Raw genomic sequence first — 10848 nt, 5'->3', positions numbered from 1 at the left:
TAGCTAAATTATGGAATCAACCCAGGTGCCCTTCAACAAATTAATGGATTAAAAAATTATGTTATATATACACAATGAAGTTCTACTCATCAATAAGAAGAATGAAATCGTTACACCAGCTGATAAATGGATGGAAATGGAGAATACCTTGCTAAGCAAAATAAGCCAAACTCAGAAACTCAAAGGTTGAATGTTTTCTCTCAAATGAGGAAGGTAGAGTACAATAAAGGAAAGCAGGAGGGAAGGATAAGATATCATAAATATAAAGGAAAGACCAGTACTCAAGAAGAAGGAGATCAGGAGGCAGAGTGGAGGGGTGAATCAGGGGAGACATTTGCAGAATAAATTCTTTAAAAATCGTGTAATGTGCATATATAAATACATGATAGGGAACTTTACCTTAATGAATAACTAAAAAGAACCAATCAAATATAAATATATGAACAAAAGGAAATATAGTAGAGTAAAGGAAGGGGAATGGGGAATAGAGGGTAAACAGGAGGGAGAAGGGGAGATCATGAACTGAAATAGAATTTCTTGCATGTATGAGTTTGTTGGGATGAACCCAAACCCAGCTACGATGTATAAGTATAAAGATATATATATATATATATATATATATATATATATATATATATATATATATATATATATATATATGTAAGTCTGTGCCTACAGATAAAAGTTGGGGCCCCAGAAAGTTCTGTTAAAGGTATGGAAGTTTCTGAAAGGTTCTAACCACTGATGAGAACAGGAGAAAACGGTGTTTTTCAATTTTTGATGGGTGTCAGGATCATATGAAGGGCTATTTAAAACAGGATCTGTATCATGGCTCCCCATCTCCAGAATTTGTAATTCAGAGAGTCTGTGGTGGAAACTCCAAATGTGCCTTTCTAATAATAATTTTCAGATGATGCTTGTGCTGGTCTGGGGTCCACACTTGTAGATACACCGCCCAAGAGGAAAGGGCTACTAAAGGAGGATCCCAATTTGAAGGGGACTTTGAACAGCTTTGGGTAGAGGTCAAATCCAGGGAGACTGAATGAGCAAAGCAAACAAAGCCCGCTGGCAGAGGCAGTGCCAGAAGTCTTGGGCACCCCAGTGTAGACAGAGCTACTGTTCTAATTATACAGGAATTGACTGGATGACAATTATCTAAGATTTACTGTTCAAGTCAATCTGACTAGAGATTCTTTAAGGTAGCTGTTTTGTACAACTGGTGCAAGATGGATATTTTTAGATCACTCCTTAGGTAGGGAATATTCATATAGTTAAGTTACATATGGGTTATCGGGGATCCCAAGAAAAGCCCTGAAAAACCTTTCAGTATAAATCCAAGGTGCTAGGGATATTGTTTGGCAGTGGGGATGTTTCAACTTCCCTCTGAGCCTTATTACTTTCCATCTGAATACTTTTTTGTGAAACTTGACTGTGTGTAAGGAAACACTTAATTTGACCTGCTTTTGCTAGGATAATGCCATAAAAGTGGTATTTCAAAATATATCACTTTCTCATGAAAAATAATAGAAAATCCTGAATCTTTGCTCCAAACTTTAACCACAATAACTCATGAAGTTGGATTTTAGTTATTATTTTGCTTTCGAATTCTAGACCAAGTGGTGAAAGAAAACACTAGATTGTAGTTACCTTACATCCGTTTTGTCCTCTCAAATCAGGTCTCTACCATCAAATATGTATAGAACTAGTCTCAATGACAGTGTAATCAAATTGATCTGCATTATAAAATCATAAGTAATTATGCTTTTTTGTTTGATTTTTTCACTAGATGTAGCTTCTAATTTGCCAACTGATTTTCAAAAGGGGCAATAAAGACAAGGGGAATACTGTGAATACATGTCTTATTAATAAAGCCCATGAGCTAAATCAAATTAATTCAGACTCAAACACTAGAATTTTATTTATACTCAAATGTTATTCCCAATGTGAAATACATTACAAAGTAGAAAAATTAATTGCCTGTTGTTGTCAAAAACTAACATCTATATTCCATTGTTCAAAGATTAAATCAGAAAGTTGATCCTCGGAGAAATAAGGAATTTTTCTGCAAAATGACATCACCTCCTTCTGAATAATGATATGCTGTAATACTTCATTCTAGCAATAATCTAATTGCAGTGACTAGTTCATGTCACACATTCTCATACTCAATGCAGAACAGTTGGTAAAAGGTAGCAATGGTTGTTGAATAGGGACAGAAAATGCAGACCAGTGGATGTGCAAGATGGACAAATGACATTGACAGATGAACAACACAGTTCTCCACTCTTAATACCAAGGGCTGAATCACAGCCGGGTAAAGGACTTTGGCACCTGAAGGCCGAGCCATTTTTAACTGTCCTGTTGCCATGAGATTCTATTGCCCTGGAGATCCTTCTTTTAATGTCTGCACATCAGCAATCAGCATCATTCACACCAGGAACTCTTCCCGGGTAGGAGTCCAGGTGGCCCTGTCTGTGGACTCCCTCAAATCAGAAAGTGTCATTTCTGCATTGGTTAAATGAATTTTGTCCTTGCCATGAGTAAATTATTTAGTTTGATCATTTTTACCTTTAAAGTAATGCCATTATGATCTGTATGTGTAGGAGCCAGTGTGTGTGTGTGTGTGTGTGTGTGTGTGTGTGTGTGTGTGTAAGTATAACTGACTTCTCATGCATAATTATAAAAAATTAGTTACTGTATTGATCTACCTCTCTCTGAACACAGAATATTATCATTATCTCAAGGACTTTGCTACTCTGTCCTGCTCAGAAAAAAAAACTAAAAAAAGATAAAATAAAATAGTAATTACAATAAAAAGTATATCCTGAACACTAAAGAATTTAAAAATTCATCATAATTAGTCACCAATTAATACTGAAAAATACATATTATATTTTGGATGCCCAAGAAGTATGTATTTTATGCTTTGAGAGTGAATATATCTATGCAGATCAAACTTATAGGGAAATAGTGTTCATCTGTTTATATTTTATGATTACTCAGAGCCAGGCTGAAATTTAAGTTTTAGTGGTTTAAAAAGAGGATTTTTCTTAGCCGATTAATCTCATAACACTAAAGTGGTAACGTTTAAACTTCTTCAACATAGATAACTTTTCAAACATGCTAGGACAATTTGGAAAAAAAATGATTTAGAAATTTTATTTATATATGTATGTAATTTTTATTTATGATTAAATTTTATCTGTTGTTCACCAGGAAGATTTTTGTTTAACCCTTTAGATGAATTTGAAAAAAAATTGGTACATAAACATCATTTGACGGCATTTGTAATTGGATACAAAGATCAATAGTTTGCTTTTCTACATCTATAATAAAGGGTTAATTTTATGAAATTTTAAAATTTTTTTATTCAACTTCTTTTTATGGGATGTCTATTATGTGTCAAAAGATATAAATTGTGACAGAGACTGGAAGGTGACCTAGCCAATAATCAGTCTTTTCATCTTCCTGAAAAGAATCCTGCTTTCAGTTGAAAATGAGATGGCTCTGTATCAAGGTGAAGAACGGCATCTCCTTCTTGATGAAAATGGCACGTGATAAAGATGGTTTGACTAGTGCAACACAGCAGGAGTTGCAGGGTGAGTTCACTTGGCTGGATGTTAGTCTTTCCATCTTTCTTTGGCTTGTTGCCTAGAGCACAAAAGTAAGGACTGGAACTCTAGGCTAGGGGCCAACACTTAAAAGGCCAGAGCAGATCAATTGGCAGAACATTGATGACTGTACTAATCAGGACTCTACAGAGAAACAGGACCAATAGGAGTAATCTGTATTTCTATCTTTCTACCATCTATCTACCTACCTATTTGCATATGTAATCTGTATATTTATTGTATTATATATCATGAAAATGCACAATAGAGTTTGTGCTTGGAGGCAGTCAGGCAGCAGAAATTTCTCTGTTAGCCTTTTTATTCTCTTTAGACCTTCAACTGATTGCATGAGGTTTGCAAAGATTAGAGAGAGCAATTTCACTTATTCAACCTATCACTTTAAATATTAATCTCATCCACAAACACCCTTATAGATACGTGCTGAATAATGTTGGACCAGATATCTGGGCTTTCCCAGGGTCTGGTCAAGTGGACACATAAAATAAACCATCACTGGGACATTTGGCCATGCCATACCAGATTAGCTTGTCTCCAGACTTCTTTATGTGAATGAAGAATAAACCTCTGTCTTGGTTCAACCACTGTTTTCCAGGTGTCTTGCAGTTAAATGGAACTTCTAGTTGATATAGGAACTATGGCATTCAAAAATATGGATTTTGGGCTGGGACTGTGGCTCAGTGGTAGTGCACTTGCCTTTCATGTGTGAGGCACTGGGTTCGATTCTCAGCACCATGTATACATAAATAAAATAAAGATCTATCAACAACTAATGGAAAAGTATTTTAAAAAAGAAAATATGGATTTCCTATACGTATTTTAGAATCTCAAGCATCATTTTCACATGATAAACTCTTAGCAGATGAAATCAATATTGACATCTAAATAGAAATGTTAACTACCCTGAGTTGATTACTACATTATCTTCTATTATTTTTATTACTGAGTTATCTCATGATCTCTCAGAGTATTGGATTTATGTTTATTGAAGTTTCTTTTCTGGTAAACATTTTAGACCTCCTGTGAGGAGTGCTGAGTTCAGCCTGCTTCTGAGTTCATTATCACACTTGGTTCCTGCAAGACCACCCACCATCTAGTTTCAACAATTTATTTGTTCATTTAATTAATTCCTTTAAATTCTGTATAATGAATCACTTCCTCTCTCTCATTCCACAATCAACCTTTTTAATGTGGTAGTGCACACTCTCTAGTATATGTTCTTACAAGTTGTTTCCTGTTTTATGTGTATATGTTTTCACAAGTTTTATAAGTGGTACTGCATTATAGTCTGTATTTTAATTTAATTAAACTTACCCTGTGTTCTTATTTGTCTACTAAACACTATATTTTAAGATCCATTCATGCTATGTGTACATTTACTACATTGTAAAAACCTGTACATAATGTTCTTTAGAGTGCAACTATTGGTTCTCTCAAAGATATTTACTGGTTGCTTCCAAACCATTACCACCACAATAATGAAGCAACAAGCATGTATTTTCAAGTCTTTTTTAGAGCTTTTGTGTATATACATTATATATAGTATACATTTGTATATAATGTATGTTTGTATACATACATAATTATGCATGTGTACATACAAGCATAAATATTTTCTATGAAATGCATTGCTAAGTAACAGAAAATTCATATGAATAATTTGTCCAAGTAGTGTCCAAAATGGCTGAACTTATGACTCTCCTTCCAACATCATATGAAGAATGTCAACAACCCATGCTTTCTCCAAACTTGGTATTACTTACTTCTCAGTTTTTAGTGTGTGTTTCTCAGATAACTAATCATCTTATGTACTTCCTATCCTTTTGGAGATTCTTCTTCTGTACATCACTACACATTTCGTATTGAGAGGGCTGGGTTGTTTTGTTTTGTTTTGTTTTGTTGTTGATTTTCAAGAGTTCTTTGTGTATCTCATCATTCCCAGACTTAGACACTTGAAATGTGTTCTCCCTTTTCACCACATGTCCTTTATGTTGTCCATCAAATCTCTTACTAAACAGAAAAGCATAATTTTGATGTAACACAATCAAAATTTTATCTTATGACCTATACTTTTTTAAATTTGTTCTTTTTGATTACACATGATAATAGAGTATATTTTGACATATTTATACAATCATGAAGTATGTCTTCTTCTAATTAGGATTCAGTCTTGTGGATGTACATGATGTGGAGATTCACATGCCTTGGTATATTCATATATGTACATAGGGAAGTCATGTTAGATGACTCTATTTTCTTTCCTATTTCTATCTCCCCTCCCTTCCCTTCATTCCCCAATCCACTGAATTTCTATTCTTCCCCTCCCTTCCCCACCTAGATGTGTGTTATCATTCACATATCAGAGAAACATTCAAAGTTTGGATTTGGTGGATTGGTTTATTTCACTAAGCATGATAGTCTTCAGATTCATCCATTTACTAGCAAATGTTATAAAGTCATTCTTTTTCAGGGCTGAGCAATATTTCATTGTGTATATATACCACATTTTCTTTATTTATTCATTTGTTGAAGGGTACCTAGGAATTCAGACATGATCTATACTTTTTGAGGTTTTAAGAAGTCCTTCCCCACACCATCTCCTAATCACAAATCATTAGAGTATCTCATATTTTCTTTTATTAACTTTCCAAATTTATCTTTCATATTTAGATATTTAATAGATCTGGTAACTACCATTGTATGTGGCAGTAGGTGGAGTACATTTTTCTTTTTTCTCCATAAAATGAATCAATATTTTCAATATCATCTATTAAGAAAATAGTCTTTTTTCCCCCAGCATTGGCTGTATTTGAAAGGGCTATACTTGAGAAGGCACCATGTCTGCACAACCATACTGTATCAGAAAACCCCAGAATGGGGTACTAAAATGAACACCCTCCCCAAAATACACACACAGGTGCGCACATGCACACATATATCTTCTCAGTCCATCAGGGCACTGTAAACTGAGTTACAGGAGTGAGAGCCACAGCTCAGACACTGGAAGTAAAACCCTTGGCTAAAAAAATAAAAATGGTGGGAGGGAATAAAATCAGAGACTTCCAATTTCCTCTTCCCTTCCAGAAAGAAAAGGATGTCAAAGATGGAACTGGAAGTAAGTAGACTCTTACTACCACTCAGCCCAATTCCAAGAGCCCCACTGCCACTGAATAGATGTGAATGATGGCCTTTTGATTTGTGTAATACTCTGCTGGCCTGCTGTAAATGCAGCCCTGAGAGGGGTTCCCATGAGTAGCCACTAATAGAAAATGAAATTCTACTTCCATGCTCTACCAATTACCCTACTGAGGGTATCAGGGAACATTATAGTGGGGTCTGGCAGAGGCGCTGGCTTAAACAGGCAAGGCTACATTTTTTGCCCTTGCCCTGAGGTGAATGACAGGTAGTGCGTTAGCGGCCTAAGCTTGACCCCATTTCATCTACTTAGCCAGGAAGCTCAGCAGTAGAGAATATGGCCTGGACAGGGAGGGACACAGGACCCAGAGGCTTTAGCCAGTCAGCCTCAGGTAGGTTGTAGTGAGACTGAACCAACATATGATGGCTAAAATCCGAGTTAAAAAGCTGCAGACTGTCAGGAGTACTTCTGGGGGCTCACACTATATTGTCACACTGGAAAAGGTAAGCTGTAGAGAACCTTAGTAAACAGGGAGGCTGGCCAGTGTGTACACATGCATTCCAGTGTGTAAAGAGGTATATGCATGTGTGTGCACATACAGGCGCCTGTATGTGCACACACATACACACCAGCTTGTACCCCTAGAGCCTAGAGAAGCCACAGCTAGAACCCCCGCTGATACCTAGCAGAGGGGCAAGAGCTGGTGCTGAAAGAGAAAAATTGTGTTTATAATTTGGAACGTATACACAATGTTGGGTTCTTATGTTCCAAGGTTCCTTTCTATGTATGGCTTAAGCTTGGTGGTCCCAGCTGGAACCCTATCTAATCTTCTCCCACTGGAAGGCTATTTATATTTAGGCTCTCCAAGGCAAGCCTCCCTTTCAGTCTCCCCCTTAGAGTACCAGTAGCCATTCCTACCCAGCCTAGAGCCTGACTGCAAAAACTGGCAGGAGACAGATTGGCCTAAGAGTTGGATTCTGTCCCTACAGCACAGTTGCAGTGGAGGTCCAAGAGCATCTCCTCTCTCAGGCTGAGGCACTGAGGTTACAGGAGATAGAGCTGAGAGCCAGACCCAGAAGAAGAGAACGAGGAACAGAAACATTATGTGTGTGCATGCACACATACACACACACACACATGCACCCTGAAGTTGACAGACTAACAAACACAGACGTGATGACAACCAGAAGCTGGGACTCCACACACTGAATGCAGAACTTTAGGGGGTCAGAGAGGGAGAGTGATGGGGCACAAGAGGCAAGGGTGAGAAGTTCTTCCAACCACCCTGCCTTGCCCCAAACACCTGCCTCCAGGGCCATGGCAAGAGTCCAGTCCATTAAGTGCCGCGTGCAATACTAGTGCTTAGAGTCTCCTGTCCTCATCAACGAAGCAGTGTGGGCGGGATAGCAGTAACCTGACAGGAGGCCTGGACCCCTGGCAGGCTAATTGTATCAGTCCTTGATCATTGTGTTCAACAAAGGTCCCACCTATAATCCCAGCAACTCAAGAGGCTGAGGCAGGAGGATTACAAATTCAAGGCCAGCCTTAGCAACTTGGTGAGATCCTCTTGTGGGTTCCCCAAAGCCTCTCCAAGCATCTTTTCAATGTTTCTCATTATGGCAACTTTCTGATGAGCTTTGAGAGGATATTCAATTCTCTAAGGGGTAGGTGCCCCCTTTCACCAGAAGTTCACAGTGATGGTAATTCCCCCATTAAGTAATGACTCTATGTGAAGCCACCAGTACATTGGGATGTAAAGAACATCACCAGGGTCAACCACTGTTTCATAACCAACCACGTTTTGGAAATTGGGGAACCTCTTGTAGTCAGGATTGTCAAAGTCCACCTGGCTCTGTCTGTCACATGGGTGATGAACAGGATATGGATAGAGGCACTCAAACTAATCCGGAGGGAATAAGATGCATCACTTATGGCCTTTTCTCTGGGCAAAGAAGTTCTGTTGCTCATCATAGTGAGCAGGTGTCACATTTCCTTCCATGCCAATGAGCAGCAGGTTCGAGGTCAGCTGCCCCCAGCCACGTTTTCCCTGTTGCTTATTAATCCAGTTCCAGTTAAAACCCAAGAAGTCCATGACGATCTTCCTGCCCACAGTGTCATTGAGTGTTTGCTGCAGATACAACCTCTCGTCCCCACCTTGCTGCTGTATATCCTGCAGTTTCTCAACAAATTCATGAAATTGCATTTCCTCCCTGTTGGACCTTGGTTTAAAGTTCTGGAAATTAGCCATCTTCTTCTCATCATAGTACAAGAACTTGTGGGTGCTGGCACTGTACACAGAAAAGTCCCTGTTGCCAATATTCTCTTGTAGGTATTCAAGATCCCATTTCAGAGCAGGATACACAAGATTTGCGTCAGTCAGCACTACAGGTTCCTCATTGTCCATGAGCGCCCCAGGGTCGCTCTGACTCAGACGCGGGATGGGCCGGGTCGGGAAGCTATAAGTGCGCAACTGCGATTCATCCCAGGCGGGGCCCAGGGCTTCAGCCTCTTCCTGGGGCTCTCCAGAGCCCGCAGCTGCAGCCTCAGCTGCTGTTGCCGCCATCTCTGACCCTAGGGACGGCCAAGAAAATAATCTTTTCTCCATTGTTTATGGTACTCTACTTATCATACATGCATACATTAACCTGTCTCTGACCTTTTAATTTCATTCTATTATGCATATTTTTATCTGTGCTTATCACACTGATCCCTATATCCTAGGGGACAAAGAATTGTAGAAGTTTATTGTGGTACAAGGGATGATGATGTATTTATAACAAAGTCTTTTATACCTGTGTCCATTTAACATCAGATAAATCAGAGCCCACTTCCTTCTTAAACATAGACTGATGCTCATAGTTGAAATCCCTGTCCTTGCACTTTTGAACCTACCACTTAAATTGTATGCTAATAAGAATTAGTTATTTTAAGCCTGGAACAGTGAACACATCTGTAATTCCAGCTACTTGAGAAGCTGAGGCAGGAGGATCACAAGTTTGAAACCAGCCTGGGCAACTTAGTGAGATCCTATCTCAAATTTTAAAAATAAATAAATAAATAAGATTGGGGAATAGCTTAGTGGGAGAGCCTTTGTCTAGCACATACAAGGCACTGGGTTAGACCGTCAGCCAGCACAGCAAAGAAGTAAATACATAAATAAGGCATCTTAGTTCCCAAACTGTGTATGCCTACTGCACTCATTATAACTATATAATTTAAATATTACATAAACAATTGAAATGTAAGCACAAAGAAAGTCATTTCAGCTAAACCTGTTTTAAAGTATTATGATAAAGAGAATCAGTAATATCACTGAAAAATAGATGTGAGTCAGACAATGGGGTGAATAATTGGGATAAAGGGATGGAAATAATAAAGATGTTAAAAAATGTTCCAGTTTGATGGCTTTAAGTTCTTGTCACTTTAGTAGAAAACACAGATGATGTGAGTGTTTTGTCATTAAAAAATATTCCCAAAATATCTGGGTGTGATGGCACAGGCCTATAATCCCAGCAGCTCAGGAGGCTGAGGCAGAAGGATCATGAGTTCAAAGCCAGCCTCAGCAAAAGCAAGGCTGTAAGCAACTCAGTGAGACCCTGTCTCTAAATAAAATACAAAATAGGGCTGGGGACGTGGTTCAGTGGTCAAGTGTCCCTAAATTCAATCCCTGGTGCCTGTCCCCCCCCCTAAAAAATATTCTCAAAATACATGTGAATAAATACATTCCTTAAAGCATCACTGTACCCCAACTAGTTTAAGAGCACAGAATTAATCGGGACCACTCACACTGGGAGAAAATCCTCACAATCTGGCAACCACATCCTATCCTCCCATTGAACTTCACCAGGAGTCTACTTTAACCCAAATGTGTGTTTACAAACAATTAAGTTTGTAAATTAACATACACAAATGTATATATTCAAGAAATACCAAATTTCCCAAATTTTATTAAAAAAATGAAAAACTCATAGAACCATACAACAAGCTTAAGGAAAAGAAACTTCAAGAAATTACACCAAGGTCTCACACAATTTCATTGCCTGTAATCTAAATTAAACTCAAATTTAAAAAACATCCGGGCAA

General features: G+C 38.2%; 1 pseudogene; it reads right to left on the bottom strand.

Annotated features, from left to right (window-relative positions):
• Positions 1-8216: 8216 nt before the first annotated feature.
• LOC113187337 (hypoxia-inducible factor 1-alpha inhibitor-like) lies at positions 8217-9328 on the bottom strand (annotated as a pseudogene).
• Positions 9329-10848: the final 1520 nt, after the last annotated feature.

Source organism: Urocitellus parryii, chromosome 8, assembly GCF_045843805.1.
Source record: "Urocitellus parryii isolate mUroPar1 chromosome 8, mUroPar1.hap1, whole genome shotgun sequence".
NCBI classification, from domain to species: domain Eukaryota; kingdom Metazoa; phylum Chordata; class Mammalia; order Rodentia; family Sciuridae; genus Urocitellus; species Urocitellus parryii.
Note: the sequence above shows the minus strand (reverse complement) of the source record. Positions and strands in the feature narration are given on the sequence as shown.